Genomic DNA, 22,287 nt, shown 5'->3' on the forward strand with positions numbered 1-22,287 from the left:
AGAGAGGCTGTTGGGAAGGGAGGGGGAGCAGTCTGATCCATTATATCCTACAAGCTGATCAATCAGCTTCACTCTGGAAATTACCACATAAGCTCCTTTGGACATGATTTAGGGGGATGGAAGGAGAAAAGGCTATAATTCCTCAAAATCAAGGAGCACAGAATAGGGTGTGGAGGGGGGCTGCAGTTTGGGTCCTATTGGGCCATTCCTTTTATTCTGGTGATCTTGTCTGATGATTAAGGGTTCTCAGGGAAGACTCCCTTATGGGATATAATGCCCAACTAGAGAGAAGGACTGAATGGCCCCACTCCTTCTTTCCCACCTCCTACTACCAACATAACCCAGATGCACAAATCCTCTGCTAATATCACATGTAGGACTGAGGCAGAGGAGGGACTCTGGGCTTTCCAGAAGGCAGAAGGAGACATTCCATTAGAGCTCCTCACCCCTGTGCTTCCCTACCTTGTAGTTCTCAGCACCTCGTCTTGTTACCAACACCGGTCCCCTCTTTCCCCTAGGGCACTGAGTGTAAACAAAAATATAGCAGGACAGAGAAAGTATTAAAAATATAAACAGAGAAATACCTAGATTCATAAATTATTAGTTAAGTCTCCCCATAATCTGGCCCCCACCTTTTTTTCCAGCCTTCACGCTGTCTTCTAGCAAGGCTAAAGTGATCAGATGGAATTTTCAGAGAGGGCAATTTATTTCTCCTCAGTAGAGATTTGTCCATCCCCCCAACCATGACATATTAAGCTTCTATCACATGCCAAGAATTGTGATTAGTACTGGCTATTCAGCAACTGATGGGAATGATACAAGTTCAGCTGTAATGGAGTTTACAGTCTAGTAGGAGAGAGAAGCAATACAAAATTCCTATCATAAATGTATTTAACTAACAGTTTGAGTAAAGTGCTGCAAAGGAAAAGCAAAAGTAGCTATCTGTCTGAATGAGTGTGTGTGTGTGTGTGTGTGTGTGTGCGCGTGTGTGTGTGTGTGTGCACGCGCACATATATGTGTATCTGGATAGGAATGTGTGGAACATGTTGGGGTGTGTATATCAGAAAGGGCTTCATATTGATTATGAATCCTAATAGTTGAACAGCAGACAGCCAGCTGAGAAGAGACAACAGTGGTGAGGGGAATTTTTTTTTTTTTTTTTTGGTTGAGGGAGCAGCATGACAAATGTCCTGAAGAGGGGAAAAAATGGCCTATTCCTGACTTGAAAGGAACTCACTGTGTCTAAAATGAAATAACTGATGAGAGACTTTTTAAAACTTACAGTTCTCTTGAAATGATCCGTGTAACCATAGGCCCTACAGACATCAAGAGGATAATGAAGGAAAATAATGAACAATATTGTGTCTACAAATTTGAAAAATAAATGAAATAGATAAATTTTGTTACAAATACAACCTTTTCAAAATGACACAAGAAGAAATGAAAAATCTAAACAGCCATGTATCTGTTAAAAAAAAAAAAATTGAAACTTCAATGGAAAGCATCCCCAGAAAGAAAATTTCAGGTCTAAATTGTTTCCACTGGAGAATTCTACCACACATTTAAGAAGGTAATAATTCCTATCTTAGACAAACTCTTTTAAAGAATAGAGGAAGAAGAAACATTTCCCAATTGTTTTAGGATGTTAGCCTAATTATGACACCAAAATGTGACAAGGGTAATAGAAGAAGAAGTGGGGTGGGGGGGCGAAGGAGAAGAAGGAGGAGAAGGAGAAAGGAGGAGAAGGAGAGGGTGAAATTATAGACCAATATACCTCATCAACATAGGCACAATAATTCTTAAATACATACAGTACTAGTAAAAGTAATCTGGAATGATACATCATGACCAAAGGAGTTTATCCCCAGAATACAAGATTAGTTTAACAAATGAAAACCAATAATGTTATTCACCACATTAACAAATTAAAAGAGGAAAATCTTATGACCATTTTAATAAACATCAGAAAAAAAATGACTAAATACAACATGCACTTTACTATAAAGACTATAAAGCTACATGTAATAAGAGTTTGAGACAGTATGCTATGGCCTAAACAATGATACATTGATTAATGAAAGAGAACAGACTTCAGAAATAGATGCATATATATATATGTGATGATAGAGGACAATACACATATGTATGGGTGAAGGAGAAAGTTAATTGATTTACAACAAAAGCACCAATACAATTGCATGGGAAAAGGAAGAAATTTTCAACAAACAGTGCTGGAAAAAACGAGATCTCTGTACCAGAAAAGAAACAAACCTCAATTCTCATCGAACACTATATACAAAATCAGTTTGAAAGGGATCATGGACTTAAATGTAGAAGCCAAATATAAAGCTTCTAAAAAGGAATATTGGACAGTATCTTGAGGACACTTGGGGTAGGAAAAGATTTCATAGGACACAAAAGGCATTGACTGTTACAAACTTGATAAGTTAAATAGCATTAAAATTACAAACTTCTCATCAAAAGACACTTAGTGACTTTAAAACAAAAGTCACAGAATTGGGGACAATATTTACTTAGGGAAATGCACATTAAAACCTTAATAAGGGGCCCCTGGGTGGCTCTTTCCTTTCAGCATCAGATTTTTGATTTTGGCTCAGGTCATGATCCCAGGGTTGTGAGACTGAGCCCCTCATTGGGCTCTGTGCTGAGCATGGAGCCTGCTTAAGATTCTCTCTCTCCTTCTCTCTCTGCCTCTCTCCTGCCTGTGTGCATGCATTCTCTCTCTCTCCCTCTCTCTCTCAAAATAAATGAACGTTAAAAAAAACCTTAATAAAATATCACTATACTAGAATGACTAAAATGAGAAAGTTGGCAATAGCAACTGTTAGCAGGCAAACAGCAACTGTGGCTCTCATACATTAATGGGAGGGAGGGGTATACAGTGCTATCATCTCTTTGAAACCTGTTTGTCAGGTCCTTAAAAGTTAAACATCTATCCTATCACCTGGAAGTTCCATTTCTAAGTACTTATTCTGGAAAAATCAAAACACATGTCCACAAAATCACCTGTACAGGCTGATCATAAAAATTTTATTCAAGATTACCCAAAGTCAGAAATGACCTAAATGTCTATCAGCAGGTGGGCAGATAAACAAATTGGTGGCAAAAATCTTACTTTGAGTAAAAGGAGGTAGACACAGGAAAGAGTAACCTGTTTGTTTTCATTTGTATAAAGTTCAAAAGCAGGCAAAACTAAACTGTGTTGATAGAAATCAGGACAATGATTACCTATGACTGAGGGAAGAGGGCAGCTGTTGACTGTAAATGGCAGAAGGAACCTTCTCAAGATAATGGCAATGCTCTGTATCCTGACATGGGTGATAGACTATTTCACAATAATACCTACGTCAAAACTCATTGAACTGCACCATAAAGTCTTTGTATTTTATTGTAAGTCTCATATACTTCACTAAAAATATTGAGATGGACGTCTCCTGATGATGGCGACCTCCTGGTCACTAGAGGTGTCCGAAATGTGGCTGTTTGTACTAACTTAATGAACATGGAAGTTGAGCTTGGTGTCTCACTAGAGATCATCTGCTCTAACCCTATTAGTTATCTCCCAATAGCAGGTTAGACGGCAGAGTCATGAAACTCCAGTAAATCTGAAAGAGGATCAGTTTAATGGAAAGAGCGAAGGACTTATATATTTAGGCTCTGCCATTGCTGCTGTGGGGGCAGAACAAGTTATATGCTCCTAGCCTCAGATTCTCCATTTCTCAAATAGAGGTTTTAATATCTACTTCACAGATGACAATCCAGATTTAAACATGTATGCAAAGCCCTGCACAGGTACCTACACAAGGCTGTACTCAGCAAATTCCCCTCCATCCAACTACCAAAGTTCTCGGGCACAGCCCATCTGGTCTGTGTTCTGCTCACAGAATACCCCATCATTGATGGGCAACCTGGCCACAGAGTGTCAATAACCAAATCCCTTTTTGTCTCCACACAGCAGGCCTGCCAGCTGCTTCATAAGACTTCACTGATGTGGACACGACAAGTTTGGACCCTGGAGCCAGACGGCTGGGATTTGGGTCCTGGCATCTCTATTTATGAGCCATGTGATCTTGGAAAAGTTATTCAAACCCTGCCTTGAGTCCCTGACTCTTAACATGGTAGAAACATCTCAACATAAGCCTCTTCACTACAAGAAAGTGCTTCTTAAAACAAGTTTTAAAAATTTAAAGAGAATCCTATGTAAACATATGCACACACTCAAATAAATTGGGGCTCATTTCTCTGGACACGTGTCTATTACAAAAAATTGTCCTAGACCACATCCACATTTTACACACCCCTCAGTGTATCCCACAGTTGCTGCCCTATACCATCAGACCCCAAGGAATTCAGTGGGGGTTTCATTTGTCTTCAAGAGCCCAGTGTTGCCAACGTGAAGTTACTGCCCTTCATTCACACTCACTGTGCAGAAACACCCTGAACCTTCCCCTCTGCAACAGGCTTATTTCTCTTGGGGTGGGGGTGGGGGGGAGTTGGTGAGGAAAGAAGAACATGAGAATGTTAATCCATTCTTTTAAAAATATAACCAAGCAATTAACTCTGATGCAGTTAACCTCTTCAGTGAAATGAACGGATATCCAATTCCCTAAATCCTGTAGTTATTCATTTGTTCAAATAACTAAGCGCCTATGTAGAAGACAGGCAGGATTCTGGAACCCAGAATGATGGGATTCAAATCCCAGCCTCGCCATTAGTAGGGAATGAACATTGGCAAATTCCTTCAAACCCCCCCCCCACTGTCTCAGTTTCCCTAACTATAAAATGGGAGTAGTAACGGTAACCCACCTCCTAGAGGAATACATCACCATATCTTTAACAGTTAAACTTGTCTTCAGTACAAGTAAGTGCCACTGAGTGTTTGCTGTTTTTATACCTATGAGCCAGATACTGAGCTGGGCGCCCTGGGGACACAAACTCTAAGTCCATCCTCAAGGAAGTTATAGTTTTATGGAGCAGTTTACAATCTACACTTCTATTTAGCTAGAAAGGAGAGATGACTGCCTGCATCATTTTATTTTAGGAGAAGACCCCCAAATTAGCTCTTTTCCCTCACTTGCTCCTTGATGCCTGAAAGTCCCCTGGTGGAACGGCAGTGATGCATAGTAAGAAAGTCCAGAGAGACGTGGGTTTGAACCCTGCCCCTTCCTCCTGCAATATGAGAACGGGGGCTGGTTACATGAAACCTGCAAACCTACCTCCTCACATACACATAAGAGGATAATTACACCTCTAAGGGGACACACAGAACGTGCTACACAAACACTCATTCCCTTTCTCCTCCGAGGGCCCTGCTCTTGCTCTCTCCTCCTAGGATCTAATGGTCTGCTCCCTATGAAAATGCACATTTGCCTAGGAGTCACCGATCCCTCAGATAAGTCTTGGTTACAGGAAAACTATGAAGCCACCTGGGCATGGGGGAGGAGAGCAGGTGCCGAGAATCGGGTAGAAAGGGGCAAACTGTGGACCAAATTGCGAACTGAACCAACTCCACTGGCTGGCAAGTCATGGCCCTGTTTTTAGCTGATGAAAGAGCCATCCAACATCTGTGATTTGAAATAGGGAAAATAAAAAGTCAAAGCTGAGTCTATGATCGGGCACATACTACTGTTTATTCCCCAAATCCCAGACCATTTGAATTAAGTGCCTCAGGCCACCTCCCCACACTCTTAACTCTTTTTAAAATTGGAGACCAGAAGCATGCAGCGTTTGCACAGGCCTCAAGTCACAAGGGAAAAGGATGCTTTACTTTGGTCCCTGGTTTCTCTATTCAAGAAAATATCACCTAATCTCCAGTTAATCTGCCTCCTCCCACCCCACTTCATCTTCTCCCCTCTTTCTCCCTCCCTCCTGAGAACTAACCATCTGAGGGGCGCCTGGGTGGCTCAGTCGGTTAAGCGGCCGACTTTGGCTCAGGTCATGATCTCACGGTCCGTGAGTTCAAGCCCCGCGTCAGGCTCTGTGCTAACAGCTCTGAGCCTGGAGCCTGCTTTGGATTCTGTGTGTGTCTCTCTCTGACCCTCCCCTGTTCATGCTCTGTCTCTCTCTGTCTCAAAAATAAATAAACACTTAAAAAATTTAAAAAAAAAAAAAGAACTAACCATCTGAGGATCTGAGGGATAGAGCCTGTAACTCGGTGCATTTCCCTCCCCATCATCACCAGCTAGCAGTGCACATCACTATCTTCTTGGTCCCTGTCCTGACCTCTCATCTCCAAAGTGACAGCCTCCGCCTGTCCTGACACACCACGTGTGATGCTGCAGACAAGTGAATCCAACTGCCTCCAATATCCTCTCCTTTGCCCCAAGATGAAAACCCGAGCTCAATGATGAGAACTGGAATAATCCTCCCTAATCCCACCTCCCACGCTGAGCTCTGGCTGGAAAGCTGACACATGGCCCTGAGCATCCCTCCTGCCTGACATTTGGACCCACAGGAGACAGATGGTGTCCCCAGTCACTGTAGTGCACGCAGGTTTGGTTTTTGAGATTTGTAGCCCCATCTACTGCAGGGAGGACCTGAATCAGTTGACACGGTCAAAAATCACATCAAAACAAAACCCATACCTAGGGATAAACTAGGACAGGGCTCCTGCCAGCTAAAAGAAGCAGCAAGGAATGTTACCAGGAACCTGCCAGGCTCGGGACAAGAGTGAGGTTAGAGAGGCATGTAGCACACAAAATTTGAGGAGGCCCCCTTTTGTTAACGCCCACTTTGCCCTTGCATTGCCCTGAGAGTGAGTCATTCAATTTGCACCCCATACTCCTCTCTCGCCTCACCCTAGTCCCCTCCCCGGCACTTGCAATGAATCTATTACTAAGCTCATCTCTGGAAATGGCTCTGCCTTTTCTGTCACCTGTGGCAAGAGAGAAACATACTGGGTTATGATTGTTGTGAACTGGGAAAACCTATAAAGTCAATGCAGAGATCAATGTTATCCTAAAATTAATCTCAAGCAGAATTTCTGTGCCAGCGGCTTTGAATAAAGACTGAGGAACACAGTGAATTATATCTTCAATTACAGTTTACAAAGAACAGAGGCGCTCCTTCCAAACGGGTGCTCTTGATTTAGCTCTCTATAAAGGCAGGAAGCAGAACACTGAATCTCGGATCAGTAAAAACATTTTCACAAGGGCCTCAGGTGCCACAGGATTTAGCGATGTTTAATTCCGATGCTCAAAATTAATTTAAGGTAAACTCGGAGGATGGAAATGAAGTGTTCGTTTTGGGGGGATTAATCCACTACCAGGTGTATCTCAGTTATGTTTTGTTCTAATGCTCGCAATTAACCCCAGGATAAACTTGGATAATCGAAACCAGGGCTCAGCACATTTTTTTCCTGTAAAGGGCCAATAATAAATACCTCAGGGTTTGGGAGTCGTACAACCTGTGTTGAAACTGCTCAACTTGGCCACGGTGGCGTGAAAGCTAGCCATAGACAATATGTAAGAAACCAAGCTTGGCTACATTCCAATAGAATGTTATTTCCCAAACTAGGTGGCAGGCCAGGTTTAGCCTGCAGGCCAATCTTGCCAACCTCTGATCCACTGACACTTCAGAGGGAGGGAGGAATGATTAATTTGCCAGCAAGCACTTTTCCAAGTTGCTAACACTTAGTTCCTTCTGTTTCCTGTGACACTCATTTTAACACCTGATATGCTGTTTTTGTTTTCCTAGCCTAATCCAGATATTTATAAATCACTTCAGACTATGAACTCCTTGAGGTCAGGGTCTCAGTCCCTCTTCTTTGTGTATAATTTGTAACATCTAGCGGAGTCGGGCATGTTGCATCTGTTTAAGATTTTTCCCTTGTTCCACAAGGGATGTAGTTCACATCTCTGGTTTCAGTATGTGAGGACTTGGACATCTTTCTAACCCAACAATTGAGAGTTTCTTCCCTCCCCATGCACATCCTGTTTCTAATCGGTTCTGAATAAAGCTATGTTAAAGACGTAAACCAGTTTGCTCCGACCCAAAACAAGTTAGCAAGTCCCACTTTGAGACTCCCAAGTCCTCAGCTCATGTGCTTATTTCAGTCTTTTTTCCTATAAATAAATGGCGATAAAAATTCTGTCTCCTTCTACGCTTGTCGCCAATGCCCAGCATATGGTAGCATTCAATAAATATGTGTTGAAGAAATGAGGAAATGAATATGATTTGGGTTAGCTCCTAAAACCTTTGTTATGTGAGAGGCCTTTGCCAGCTTAGTTTAGGAAGCAAAATCTGTTAAGCAAGATTTTGCGCTCTTGTGCCACCTAGTTGAAACCCACACTTGACGCTGCTTAGTGGACTGATCCTGTATCCCTGTATCCCTAACCCCAATTTGTCCCTGAGTACAAGGGGGTCACTGATCGGAGTTTGGATGGCAGGTTTCATTGGCCTGCCGATTCCACTGGCCTCATCCATTTCCGCATCCCCTTCTGAGCGACAGGGGATGAACACAAAATCTCCATCCCTTCACAGAACCAGAACAGGAGGCACCAAACCATCTGCTTATTGGTCACGTGGCAACAGACAATGTCTGGAACGTCCTTACAGCATATTACTTCACTGATAAAGATGGATCGCACTTAAGCAGTGATTCTTGATCTCTACGAAATGGCTCAGACAGCACAGGAACAATCTCACAGATAAGACAAACTGCGCCGAGCTGGTCTCAGACTATGAAAATGCCTGCCAGGACATGACTTATGTGAAAATAAATAAGGTGGGTCACTGCTTTATCATCAGCAATAAGTGGATTCTTTCTTCCTACCACAAAGCGAGGATGTAAAGGAACCACACACACCTATTGTTGCTTAGGCCTTTTTTCTTCACCAACTGCCTGAGGTGTGGGTTTGCAAACGAAATCATCCCAACCATTCTTTTGGACTGACTGTTTAATGAGGGGGTAAAATAGGCCAGCCCTTTCCTCTTCCATCAGATGCCTTCCTTGTGGTCATTTCACTAACTGCATGAGGGGACACCAGAGGAGACAAATGGGCGCAAGTTGCAAACCCAGCAAACAAAGGGTAGGAGTAGATAAACGGAGTGAATTAATCAGCGAGAAGTCACCGTGTCCCTATTACATATTTGGTCCTCTTCTGGGAGCGGTTAGGGCCAGAAACACTGTGAGACATGGTCTCTAAAGAAACACAAACACAACAACAAAAAGTAAAATCAGAAATCAAAAATAGCACATAACTAATCCCAATGATTTACTGGAACAGACCAAGCTTTTAAGAGCACTGAGAGGGGCGCCTGGGTGGCTCAGTCAGGTAAGCATTGACTCTTGGTTTCAGCTCAGGTCATGACCTCACAGTTTGTGAGTTTGAGCCCCATGTCAGGCTCTGTGCTGACAGCATGGAGCCTGCTTGGGATTCTCTCTCCCTCTCTCTATCTGCCCTTTCCCAGCTGCTTTCTCTCTCTCCTCTCTCTCCTCTCTCTCTCTCTCTCTCTCAAAAAATAAACAAACATTAAAAAAAAGAGTACTGAGAGCACGGTCCACAGGCAGACATCTCTGGATAATGCAAAATCTTAAGTTGATTGGCAAATTAAACTTCCTTTCATAATTCTTATATGAAAACTGCTGAGAGGGACAAAAAGGGCAATAAAATTTTTTTAAAATTCTTAAGATTTCTGGCGACTATGAACAGAACATCTGTATGACAATTTGAAAAACTAAGTGAGTGCTAGTTTTGGGAGTACTCCAACACAGCCCATCACCTTAGACAAGTCATGTTTCTTCTTCCTGACCTAAATGGTTTCTCATGGGGAGGGGGAAGGAAAGAACGAAGGAACGAAGGAAGGAACAGAGGAAGGAAGGGAGGGAGAAAGGAAAGGAAGGAGGAACTGGGAGAGTTTACTAGTAGGTAATCCCTAATGTCCCTTTCAAATAAAATTTCTTTTTTTTAATGTAATTTATTGTCAAGTTGGCTAACATACAATGGATACCATGTGCTCTCGGTTTCGGGGGTAGATTCCCATGGATCATCGCTTACATACAACACCCAGTGCTCATTCCAACAAGTGCCCTCCTCAATGCTCATCACCCACTTTCCCCTCTCCCCCACCCCCCACCCATCCTCAGTGTGTTCTCTGTATGTAAGAGTCTCTTATGGTTTGCCTCCCTCCCTCTCTGTATGTTTTCCCCTTCCCTTCCCCCATGGTCTTCTGTTAAATTTCTCAAGATCCACATATGAGTGAAAACATGATATCTGTCTTTCTCTGACTGACTTATTTCACTTAGCATAATACCCTCCAGTTCCATCCATGTTGTTGCAAATGGCCAGATTTCATTCTTTCTCGTTGCCAAGTAGTATTCCATTGTATATATAAACCACACCTTCTTTATTCAAATCAAATTTCTATAACTATGTGGCTCTATGCTCTTAGAGGTCACTCATGAACAAAGAAATAATACTTTAAAAGTAGCCAAAAGAGAAAAAATAAAAATTACTTTCATAAATCTGCAATTTCCATAGCTACTTTGTAACCATGAAGGAAATGCTACTGCACAGTAGGCCTGACTCACTCCAGTGAATTCCCTTGCCTTCATCCACCCATCTGCCCAGCTGGACCACATGCATTTGAATGCCAGTGCTGGGCTTATTGAGATGCTAATTTCTGAATGTTCCCACTCACACCTGGGGGACAGCTTTGGAAGAAGATGTCATATCTCAGTGACCTCACCTTGTGGAATGATTTCTTTTTATAAATGCTAATTGCAACCCATTAATTAAGAGAGATGTTATAGTGGGCAGGAAAATCATGGAGTAAGCAAATCCTGCAATTCTCTCCAGCATTTATCATGAAGCAAAATCCTCTGTCTGATGCATTTCTGTATGGCCTAGAGGGCAGTACAGGAGTTAAATATTCCAGCTTCTGATTCAGAGGTCAACACGGGTCTGGTAGAGAAAGGGTCTCTCAGTTTAGAAGGGGCCAAGCATCCAACCTCAGTGAATTTTTGGAGTACTGTGGTTACAGTTGGAAGATAGGCCTGGACTAATTTATTTCTGTCTATTGTGCAAGACAAAGAGTTTTTTGTGTGAGTTTTTTTTTTCCTGCATCTTGTCCTGTCATCTAGGAGAGTGCCAGGCACACAGTGGGTGCTCAGTAAAAGTGTTGATTAAATTTAAATCCTGGCTTTACCATTTGTAAACTGTGACCTGGGGTGCCTTCTCTAGCCTCTCTAGACTCTGGAGGATCTTTCCTTTGCATTTTGTTTTTTTGTAAAATGAAGTATCTCAGTGTAAATTCCCTTGGAAACAGAATGTGAGCAGAAGATTCTATTGTGAATAGTTTATTTGGGAGGTGATATCAGGGAACACAAGCAGGGGAGCAGGGATTTAAGAAAGGGACAGGATGAGTGTTGTATGTAAGCGATGAATCGCGAGAATCTACCCCCAAAACCAAGGGCACACTGTATACACTGTATGTTAGCCAATTTGACAATAATTTATATTTAAAAAAAAAAAGAAAGGGACAAGAAAGAAGGTAGCAATAAAGAGTTCATCGGGGGCTCAGTCGGTTAAGTGTCTGACTTCAGCTCAGGTCATGATCTCACGACTTTGTGAGTTCGAGCCCTGAATCAGGCTCTGTGCTGACAGCTAAGATCCTGGAGCCTGCTTCACGTTCTATGTCTTCCTCTCTCTCTGCCCCTCCCCTGCTCATACTCTGTCTCTCTCTCTCAAAAACAAATAATAAACATTAAAAAAAAGTTTAAAAAAAGAGTTCATCAAGCAAGCATCACTGTGGACAACTGGAGAAGAACACCAGCGGGGGCCTGGGCAGCCCTGTGGAGGGGGATGCAGAGATCTCTCACTAAGGGACAATGGTAAGGATCCATCACCTCCAGTAGGTCATTGGTTGAGGGGAGCACTAAGATCCTAGCATGGTATCTTGGAGGCAGGCCAGGGAGCAGGCTTAGGTGACTGGAGAAAGGCCTCAGGCAAAGAAATGCTGCTGCTGGCGATTCAAAACCCAGCCACCTGCATAAAGGTGAAGACAAGGGGTGTGGGTGGGCACCAGAAGGGCCTGCCTCACCAGAATAGTAAAACCCACCTCTTAGGTCATTGTGAGGCTTACGTGAAACTGTATAGGGAAGTATTTGTCACTATGACTACTTTCCGCACTGTGCCTGCAATGACTGAGGGCTTACTGTTGGGAGGCCACGTCAGGTGGAAAAACACTGCTCCAAGGTGTCTGAAGACACCACAGGTTCAGAGATAGGCCTCATCCTGTCCTCGGAAACTGACAATGTGTGCCAGCATACTAAAGGTTCTGAGGATTCCTCCAGTTAAGAAATCCTCTAATTAAACTAGGATTTCCCAAACTTACTTGACCATAGAGCTCTCTTTTCACAATGCCTACTAACTTTCTGTGTAATCCAAAATTCCACAAAGCACATTTCAAAAAAAGAAGGCCTGAGGCTGGTGGGCTTTACCCAGGAAGGCATTCCATAACTTCCAGCTCACCCCTAAAATTCTGCCGCCAAATGTGTTTTCTTAGCGCCACCCATATCCTTTGCTTTTACCTCCTTTCTTGATGAATCCAAACCCACAGTGATGATTCCCTTACTTTTCATTTCTCAGGCTTATGGCTGGCACGAGCTTGCAATATGAAATTCCTCTCTCTGGCACCCATATGCATAGCTGTTATCTCCAAAGGAAGGACTCCCTGCAATCTGCCTGAAGTTAGTTAGCGACTACCATGTGACATTTCTTTAACAGGCAGCACCGATGGAGGGGAGCCTCCAGGTCCTGCTCTACTGCTTACTAACAGCGAGAGACTAAATAACTTCCCCAGCATCGTTTGTAAAATGGGAAAATGAGTTTACCTCACAGGTTGCTATAAAAGTTGAGCAAGACACAGCACAGGGGCGCCTGGGTGGCTCAGTCAATTAAGCATCTGACTGTTGATTTCAGTTCAGGGCGTGTCCTCACAGTTCGTGAGTTCAAGCCCTGCATCGGCGCTCTGCGCTGACAGTGCGGAGCCTGCTTCGGATTCTCTCTCTCTCCCTCTCTCTGCCCCTCCTTCTCTGCTAGCTCTCGGTCTCTCTCAAAGGAAGTAAATGAACTTAAAAAAAATTGAAAATACAGCACAAAGCATCCAGTATTGTACAGCACATGTACTGAACGTACCTGCTCTCAAATCTCTTCTTCTAGCCACTCCCACAGGAACCCTGAATCAAGTTTTTATTGATTTAGAGGATTCTCATGGGAAGAGAGGATAGAATCATGAGAATAATTTGCCAGAATAATTCAAGCCACTAAGTGACTATCTATAGCTGTATAAAGTTTGCCTGTTACTTTCTGATCTCCAAAAAAGTGTGTGTGTGTGTGTGTGTGTGTCCCTATGGACCTATAGATAGGTAGCTACAGAGGGAGAAGGAGAAAGAGAATTTGATAAATCAATCTATTAATACCTGTATGGCTACCTATCTAGGTACATAGATAAATAATTCATTCCATCCCCACAAAACCCCATATGAGGTGGCTCTAGTTGCCCCCCATGTTATAGATGCAGCAACTGAGGCACAGAGAGGTTACACAGCTTGCCCAAGCTCACCCAGCACCCTGAGGATGGAGCTGGGGTTCCTCGTGGCATGGAAGCAGTTTTCTCCACCATTATTCTCTAAACTAACAGTAAAAGCTACAAAGACAGGACCTGGGTGAGGACTTCACACTTTGAAATACTTAACTAAGACTAAATGACATGGAAAACTCTAGTTCCAGAAGACAGTGTTAGGAAGCCTTGGCAAAACGGAAATAAGAACCAATTCATGGGGGGAGGGGTTGGGAAGGATGCGGTGGAAATGTAAGCGTGGCCACGTTCTCTCCTTTCCCAGCACAGAGTTCACCCCTGTTACAAAACATTTTAAAATAGAGTTGAAAGAAAACATGACTTCACCTTCACTCCTTTGGTGAATTGTTGCTCTCCTAACCACATCAGCGGCCTCAGGAGCTACAAGTTAGGAGTTTAGCAATTCCTTCCCTGGTCTTCAATGTTGCTCCTGCTACTTCCAAACAAACTTAAATTCAACATTTTAGTTTTTAACAGTATGGATAATGTTAACTCATATAAATTTCTGTTTAGTTAGCACTCAAGTATCTAAGGCATACAAAGATGTCTAACATGAACTTCACCTAGTTATCAAAATTTGCATGGTGTCTGTTTTAGCTCATTTTCTTTTAAAATGAGGATGTGTAGGGGTGCCTGGGTGGCTCAGTCAGTTGAGCGTCGGACTTTGGCTCAGGTCATGGTCTCACAGCTCATGGGTTCAAGCCCTGCGTCTGGCTCTGTGCTGACAGCTCAGAGCCTGGAGCCTGCTTTGGATTCTGTGTCTCCCTCTCTCTCTGCCCCTCCCCCACTCATGCTTTGTCTTTCTCTCTCTCAAAAATAAACATTAAAAAAATTAAAAATAAAATAAAATTAAAATGTGTCATTTTTATAAAAATTATAAAAGAATTACTTTGAAAACACATAATTAAGATGTCCAGACTTCTTTTACTCTGCCCCATAAAATAGAATCTTCTTGTGTTGGAATAAAATAAGAGCTTCCTTATCTTGGAGGGATTCAAAGCATGTTTATGGTTTCTGTGATGCAATGTACCAAACAAAAAGTAAATCCCCTCATCTTGCTCTGGGGCTAGGCAAAGTTCCTCGTTGTGGCCAAAGTCTGAGAGGTCCTGACTACGGGGTTGCAGTGTCCTCTAAGCCCCACTGCCTTCAATGGGAACAGAGTCCTGGCACCTTTTCGGGTACCACTGCAGTGAGCTCTGGCTTCTGGTCACCTGCATTACAAATGTCATAGCAAGATCCTTCTGCTCAGCCATGAGATGCCTCCCTTCTTGTTGCTTTGGGTTCCCCATGGGTCGGGGTCAGGCAGGACATGAACCAGGAACATTAAGAGTCTGATCTAGAGAAGCATGTGGTCACATCAAAGAAAGAGTATACACAGGTCCCCAGTGATCAGATTCCTAACAGCTCCGAGAAAACAATCAGGAATAACTGGAAAGACAGAAGTGAGACTGAACAGAAGAAAATACTTTTAGAGAGAAGGAAGTCTGAGGTCACTGTCCTCAAGAATCTTCTTTGAGCAAAAAAAGGTTGCATGCCACGAGAGGGTAAAATGAAATAGGCAGAGCAAGAGAAAAATAACGACCTAGCCACTGGCTCAGGATTAAAAGTTATAACATTTCCTTTGATCTTCACAATAACTCTCTTATGTAGCTAAAGCAAGAGCTCATCTCCGTTTTGCAGGTGAGTTGTTCAAGGTCAACCAAACTGGCTCCAGCCTGAACCACAACTGGGTCCCTGGACTCACATCTGGGGCTTTTCTTGCTTGATTGCTGGGCTGTGTGGGGTGTCCTCTCTCTTTCTCTCTCTCCCTTCACCTTCTCACAGAAGTGAGAGTTGGATGAATCTGATATTCCCCACAGTCCAGTATCACCAACCCTTAGCCTGCCCCAGCCCCTTCCCTCCCTAGCTCCATAACAGGGGTCAAAACCATGCTGACTTCAAGAGTTTGGTGGAAATCCCATTTATGGCTTTCTAACAAGCTGTCCTGCAGAGCCCCTTCATTTCCTAGGAAGGAAGGACTCCTAGGGGGGCTCCAGTTTCTTGCTGGGGTTTAATATGAATCAAGGTAATGCAGTTCAAGCTTCAATCGATGCCCAGGTATAATTTCAAGGGAAGAAGGGGTTCACAGTGACTGTTCTCTTTTGGGGAGAGGCAGGGTAGAATTCTGCATCCTGGATGTTGCAGCCTGGCCAGCTGGCATGTGAGTGTGATAAGTAACCCTTGCACCCCACCCCACTGCAGGAACTGGGCCGATAACCTTGACCAACAGCATGCCACCCATCCTAACAGTGCAGATTGAAGCAAAAGGCATTATACATTAAAAACAACAACATTTTATAAACTTCCTGTTGGGTGAGTTTTTTATCCATGCTGTTTCAAAGCAACTGGCTTGGTTATAAATCACACTGTGTGCTAGAGAATATATGACACAGCTGTGAGTTACAAGGTCATAATTTTACCAGCGATTTTAGATGCTGCCATAAACCATCCAAGGTCTGAAGAGAGCTCTAATACATTTTGATTTTTCCTTAAGTCCCCTGAATGGTATTCTAGGCCAGCCATTAAAAGACACTTCATTTCCTCCTTTTGTTTTAGGGAAAACATAGTCTAGTACCACCAATGCCCTCCTCGCTTTGTTTTCTTCTACAGTATAGTGCTGCCTCTTCTCTTTCGTCTTAAATTGCTGGGTGTCTAGCCTTAGACAGATGTTCCCTAGGCCTTCTTGTGAGAAAGATGAGATGAGTGTTGGGCTACGAGTCAGAAAACTTCCCAGAGCAGTACCATTTTTACCGAGGACTTTCCTAAGGGGATGTAGACCTGACCTTGGACCAGGTGGTCCAGTAACATTTTTCACAGAAACATTTTTCCTGTATCTTCTGCCGTTACCTTCCTCCCCCCTTCAGCTTGGATTACACCTACTTTCTTGCTTTCCCTCCAGTGTCTAGGCCTTTGTTCATTTGCAAACACTAACTCAGTTTGACCTGACTCTCCACCCCTTTTGTAGCTGATAAAGTCCAACTTCCAACTCCAAAAGTCACCAAAAATGTCACTTCTTTTAGAAAGCCTTCCCTGGCTCCATGGATTGGTGCTTCTCTATATGTTCCCAGAGCACCACACTGCCACACTTAGCCCAACACACTGGAACCCTCTATTTACTTCTCTCTCCCCAACAAATGAGCTCACCAGCCCAAACCCCATTTCTTTCGTTGATTCATTTATGTATTAATTCACCAAGCATTGAGGGTTCCTTTCAGTCACTTCACTAAGACTTAATGCAGTGCCTAGATCACAGCAAGTACATAATAACTGTCTGTTGAAGGAAACAAAATGAAGTGAAATGAAGGAATGGGTGGATGGACAGGTGGATGAACTCCATCTACTATGCATCTGCAAGAGGTGGTCAAAGAGAAGGACCATAATGGAGTATCAGGTTCAGGTTCTCCTCCCCTTTCCTCGATCTTCCCCAAAGAGCTTCAGCTATCCTGCCTTTCCCGAGGTAAATCCACTCCAATTATTTTTACCACCAGTGCAGATCCATCCACACAAACACTGAAATATCCACACTGGTCTACTGACTGGCTTCCCAAAGCAGCGTGCAGATTCCTCCCCATGCTTACTCTTGTCTACAATGCCCTTTCCTCTCCACTCCATTTGATCAAACCCTACCCATGCTTGAAAGCTCAGCTCAAACCCTATGCCCCCAGTGAGTCTCCACGGTACAGCAACTCCCTGCTTTCAACTCACAATCCGGTGCAGACTACACATGTGGCTCCCAACCAGAGAATAATTCAACCGATCTGAGCATATACCTAAATTAAGTGATCAGCACTGAGAAGGCAGGACATGTCACAGCTCTTGTATCATAGTGGGAATATGACTGATGGAAAGACCTCCTAATTCTAGCCCTGGTCATGCTGCTTACTGGTCATGTGACACTGGACATAGGCCTCTTGGAATACCCTTGGTCACATCTGCCAAACCTGGAGAACACTGACACCTACCTCACAGAGTTGATTAAATACAATAATGTTCACAAAATGTTTTCACAGAGCCGAAGAGCTGTAGAAAGGCTGTATGTCTTACAAATATACGTAAATAAACTCAAGCAGCCCTGACAGACCCCAGTTCCTATTAGGCATCAAGGCCACTCCTTTTCTATGTTATACTCCCTTGGCACTGAGCGTCCTTTCAAATTAAGAATTGAACATTCAAACAGGAGACTCAACAACTCATAATTTAGGTCTGCTTTCACTCTCACCATGAAATACACACAGGGTGCTGACACCCCGCTCTTGACTTACAAGCCTATTTTGTGAGGAGGCCCCATCCCTCCAAGGCTCTTTCATCCACTCAATATGGTCAGTCCACTGACAGACACGTTGTCTGCATGTTCCACAGTCCTTGCCCACGTGATGGCCCTCAAGGACAGATGTGAAATAGGTACATAAATATCAGTTGTTTAACAGATGCCTATATTCATTCACTCAGGGCTAGGTGAGCAGGACAGGGAGGACTTGCCATTTGGACTCACTGGGAAATTCCACCGGTCTTAGTATTAATTATTGCCTTGTGCCAACAAGATACCCAATCTAAGAAAGTCAGGTACACCAGCTTGTCTTGTTCAATTACTCTACCATTATAGACCACGTGTATAGATAAGTGTATATGTCTCATGTAATCAGCACATGGACAACATGTGAATTATGTCCAAAGTAAAGAGTGCATTTGCATGCATTCCAATGCATACCTTCTCATGTTTACTCATCAGTGTTATTATTGAACTGTTCTACTGATTCATCAAGGACTTCAATCTCCCCTGGTAGACAAGGTACTTTGAATTCCCATATCCATAACTAGATTAAGCTACTCTAGGCAGAAACCATCTTACATCTCACAGTATAACCCTCATGACAAGCACAGTGCTGTAATCAATACGTTATCTGTTGAATGAATCATTTATTACTCTCAAATTGCATGGCAAAATCCTGTTCTCCTCTCTCTCTGCCTTTTTTTCCAGGCCTCAGGAGACACAGTGATTCTACTCAAATTGTTATCACTTTGGGCCCAGTTACAAGCACCCAAAGTGGATACTGTTGGTGTGCCCGTTCTAAACACCTTTTTATACACAAAGAACCATAATCCTTTGGGCAAAGAGCTGTAAAAACTGACAGCAGCTAAGGAAATTATTCCCCTATGCAGATAATGCTGTGTTCCCAACAGTTCTCAATAAGCAAATAAAATCTCTCAGACAATTAAGCTGCTGTTTAAGGCTATTTGCTCTGGAATTCCCCAAAGGTATTCTGAAAGAGTACAAAATGTTGGTGATGAAGAACTAAACTACTGGCTGGGATACAACAGATCATGGAATTAAGACAGACCAGAAACAGACAAACAAGTAAAGTATTATGCAAAACCTTTCAAGGTCCTAATTTTACCTTGCTTCTATGTTCAATAGTATTTTCCTGGACCACTTTCTATTGTCAGGAAATAAAATGGACAGAGAGTTTTATTGTTTTCTGACCACAGTATAGAGATCCATCTACACTAGTTTTGCTTCTAGTTTTGATCAAGATTAAAAACTGGGCAGGTCCACACCAAATGAGAAAAACTGGGAATTTTTTTTTTCTAAGTCTTTCTAATCTGTAAGGAAGTTATCCAAAAATCCACAGGCCCTCTCCAATGGGCAAGGAATGAGAAAGAGAATTAGCAGAAAGTTTTTGAGCACTAGAGACTAGGCAAATTGACTTCAAGAAAGTGGGGAAATCACTCCATCTATGTTGATTTTCCAATCTGTAAATAGGGAATATTTGTGTGTGTGTGTGTGTGTGTGTGTGTGTGTGTGTGTGTGTGTGTTTAAAAAGGGAATATTTGAAAGATGCTTGTGATGTTTGGAAGGTGTAGTCTAGAAACCCCCAATTAACTTTAGAGCGCTTTGCATACATTGATTAGATGGACTGTGAGGTTCTTATTTACTACACAGTTATGACTCATCCTTTGAAGATCTGACCTGCTGAACATAATGACCTTGTCTTTGTGCTGGTGACTAATCATCATTAGGACGGCCAAGAGAGGCTAGCCATACCAAGTCTGCCTTCCAAAAGAAGTACAAAAATTATCATTCCTGTTCTATAGATTTAGGGATTAAGTCTCATAAGGAGAACTCTTTAAAAATTATCAAAGAAGGAAGCTCCAGAGATCTAATCACCCTCTTCTAAAACATACCCTCCTTCACTATTTTCTGTGTGGAGGATGGTACCATCAACGGGGAGATATCCAAGCCAAAAGCCAGTCATTCTAGATTTTTCCTATACCTTCATCTTCCACATATCTATCCCCCACCAAGTCTTTTAGGGTCTTCTTCCTTGATATTTCTCTTGATTTTTGCCTCTTCTCCATAACTCTGCTTCTGCCTTAATTACCACAAGTCCTTATGACTTCCTCCCTAGATTCTGAAGTGGTCTCAAGCAGTCCTGTCCTCTGTCTCGAGCCAACACCCTCCCAATTTCTCCCACAGGATGCTCTTTACACTCTTTCCTGCAGACGACAGAATTCTAGAGGGTTTTCAGGGAGACACTTCCAAGATCAGACTTGCACATTTCAAATTCTGACACATAATACCCCAAGTCCTGGCACATATGGCCCATGCCTCCCGGGGTCACCTTTCCAGGGCCTTGCCCCCATCACAGCTGACTCTCAAAATAAAAACTGCTGCTGCATCTCTCCACACGTGGTGCCTTCCCTATCTTTTCCTGGCCATTACTTACTCATCATTCAGGCCTCAACAGAAGCAACACCATCTCCATGAAGCTCTCTCATCCTTCTAGCACAGAATTGACCACTCCCTCCCTGTGCCAAGCTTGTTTTTATTATACTTATTTTTTTTACATGTATCTTCTTCAGTTAGACACTAGACCAACTGAGGACAGATACTGTGTCTTATTTCTGCGTATGCCCAGTGCCTGATGCAGAGCCTGGCTCAGAACAGATAAATGAATCAATCAATTAAAACTTTCATGAGACCTTTAACAATTTATCTACTTCTATAGCAGGGTTGGTAAACTATAGCTCATGGGACAAATCTGGCCTGTCACCCCTTTCTTTATTGTCTGTAAGCTAAGAATGTCTATTTTTTACATTTTTATTTTATTTTTTTAAGATTTTTTTTTAGTTTATTTATTTTGAGAGAGAGAGAGCATGAGCAGGGGACAGGCAGAGAGAGAGGGAGAGAGACAATCCCAAGCAGGCTCGACGCTGCCAGCACAGAGCCCTTGTAGGTCTCAATCTCACAAACCGTGAGATCGTGACCTGAGCAGAAATCAAGAGTCGGACACTTAACTGACTGAGCCACCCATGTGTCCTTATTTTTTATATTTTTAAATAGTTAAAACATATTATAATATTTCATGGAACAGGAACACTGTATGAAATGCCCATTTCAGTATCCATGAATAAACTGTAGAGATACAGCCATACCCCTTCTTTCACACATTGTCTATGGCTGCTTTCTTGCTACAAAGGTAGAGTTGAATGGGTGTGCTGGAGACTATATGGCCCCTAAAGCCTCAACATTTACTAGCTGACCCTTTACTGATGTTGGCTGATCCCTACACTATAGAATGGAACATGGGCACCCATATGATTTTGTTGTTCCTTCCATTGTTCATTCAGTGGATATTTACTGAGTATCTACCATGTGTCAAGTGTTTTCCCAGGTTCTGGGGATAAAACATAGAGCCAACAAAGGTACCTGCATGATGGAACTCACAGTCGGGGCCTGCAGCAGGAGATAAAAACTAATCAAACCCTCTTACAAGTACCTTTGCTATTACAGTGCTGATGGGTACCAAGAAATGGTACCAGGGGTAACCTCCCATCATGCACTGGTGGTTACTGTAATTATCAAACACTGTCAAATCTGTGTTCACATCCACAGCATGAAGGTGGTTCTCTTTTCTCCCTTCTCTCTTGCTTCTGCCCTGAGACTCTTCATCCTCGGCCAGCTTTTTCTCTTAAATTGACTTAACAACAAATTTCTACTCCCCGTGTGACACGCATCCTCTTTATAAAACCCCGGCACCAGAGCAAAGCCTGGCACATGAGAGACACTCAGGCATCATCACTGAATAAATAAATGGAAGAATTAATTAATTAGTGGAAGAAATGTAGGCAAATTCCTTGGCATCCCTGGGCCTCAGTTTTTGTCGTAAGTGAAATAAAGGACAAGATGTTCCCAAGCCCTTCTAGTTTTGTGCTCTGCAATTCCTCATGTCCTTAGAGGGGGTCCCCATCTGGCTTTCTGATTCACTCACTTCTGTGGACATACGGCAGCCTCCCTCTGCCTCTGTAGCCTGATGCATCGTCTCTTGAATGACACACGCACCCTGCCCAAGGCAACTCAGCCCACACCAATCCATTCCACAGATGACTGCTGACAGTGAACGAGGAGTATACCTTGGGGTTTTAGCCAAGGTCTGCTCAAGGTCTTTGGTACAAAGGATGGCCAGGCTGAACACACACCAGCAGAGAAGAGACTTGACATTGGCTTCTTAAATTGACCCATTAGAGCTAAAAATCATGAAGCTTTTCTTTCCACACCCATTTTTAAATTGCACCTTCAACATGGGTGGCCATTGTAAAGCACATGAACACATACACACAAATTACCCCTTTTGTTGTCCCTCCTCC

General features: G+C 43.0%; 1 protein-coding gene across 28 annotated transcripts in view; it reads right to left on the reverse strand.

The window, feature by feature from the left end:
• Positions 1–22,287, reverse strand: part of KCNMA1 (potassium calcium-activated channel subfamily M alpha 1) — a 739,425-nt gene that overhangs the window by 267,971 nt on the left and 449,167 nt on the right. The gene's annotated exons all lie outside the window — the stretch shown is intronic.

Source organism: Neofelis nebulosa, chromosome 13, assembly GCF_028018385.1.
Source record: "Neofelis nebulosa isolate mNeoNeb1 chromosome 13, mNeoNeb1.pri, whole genome shotgun sequence".
Taxonomy (NCBI): Eukaryota; Metazoa; Chordata; class Mammalia; order Carnivora; family Felidae; genus Neofelis; species Neofelis nebulosa.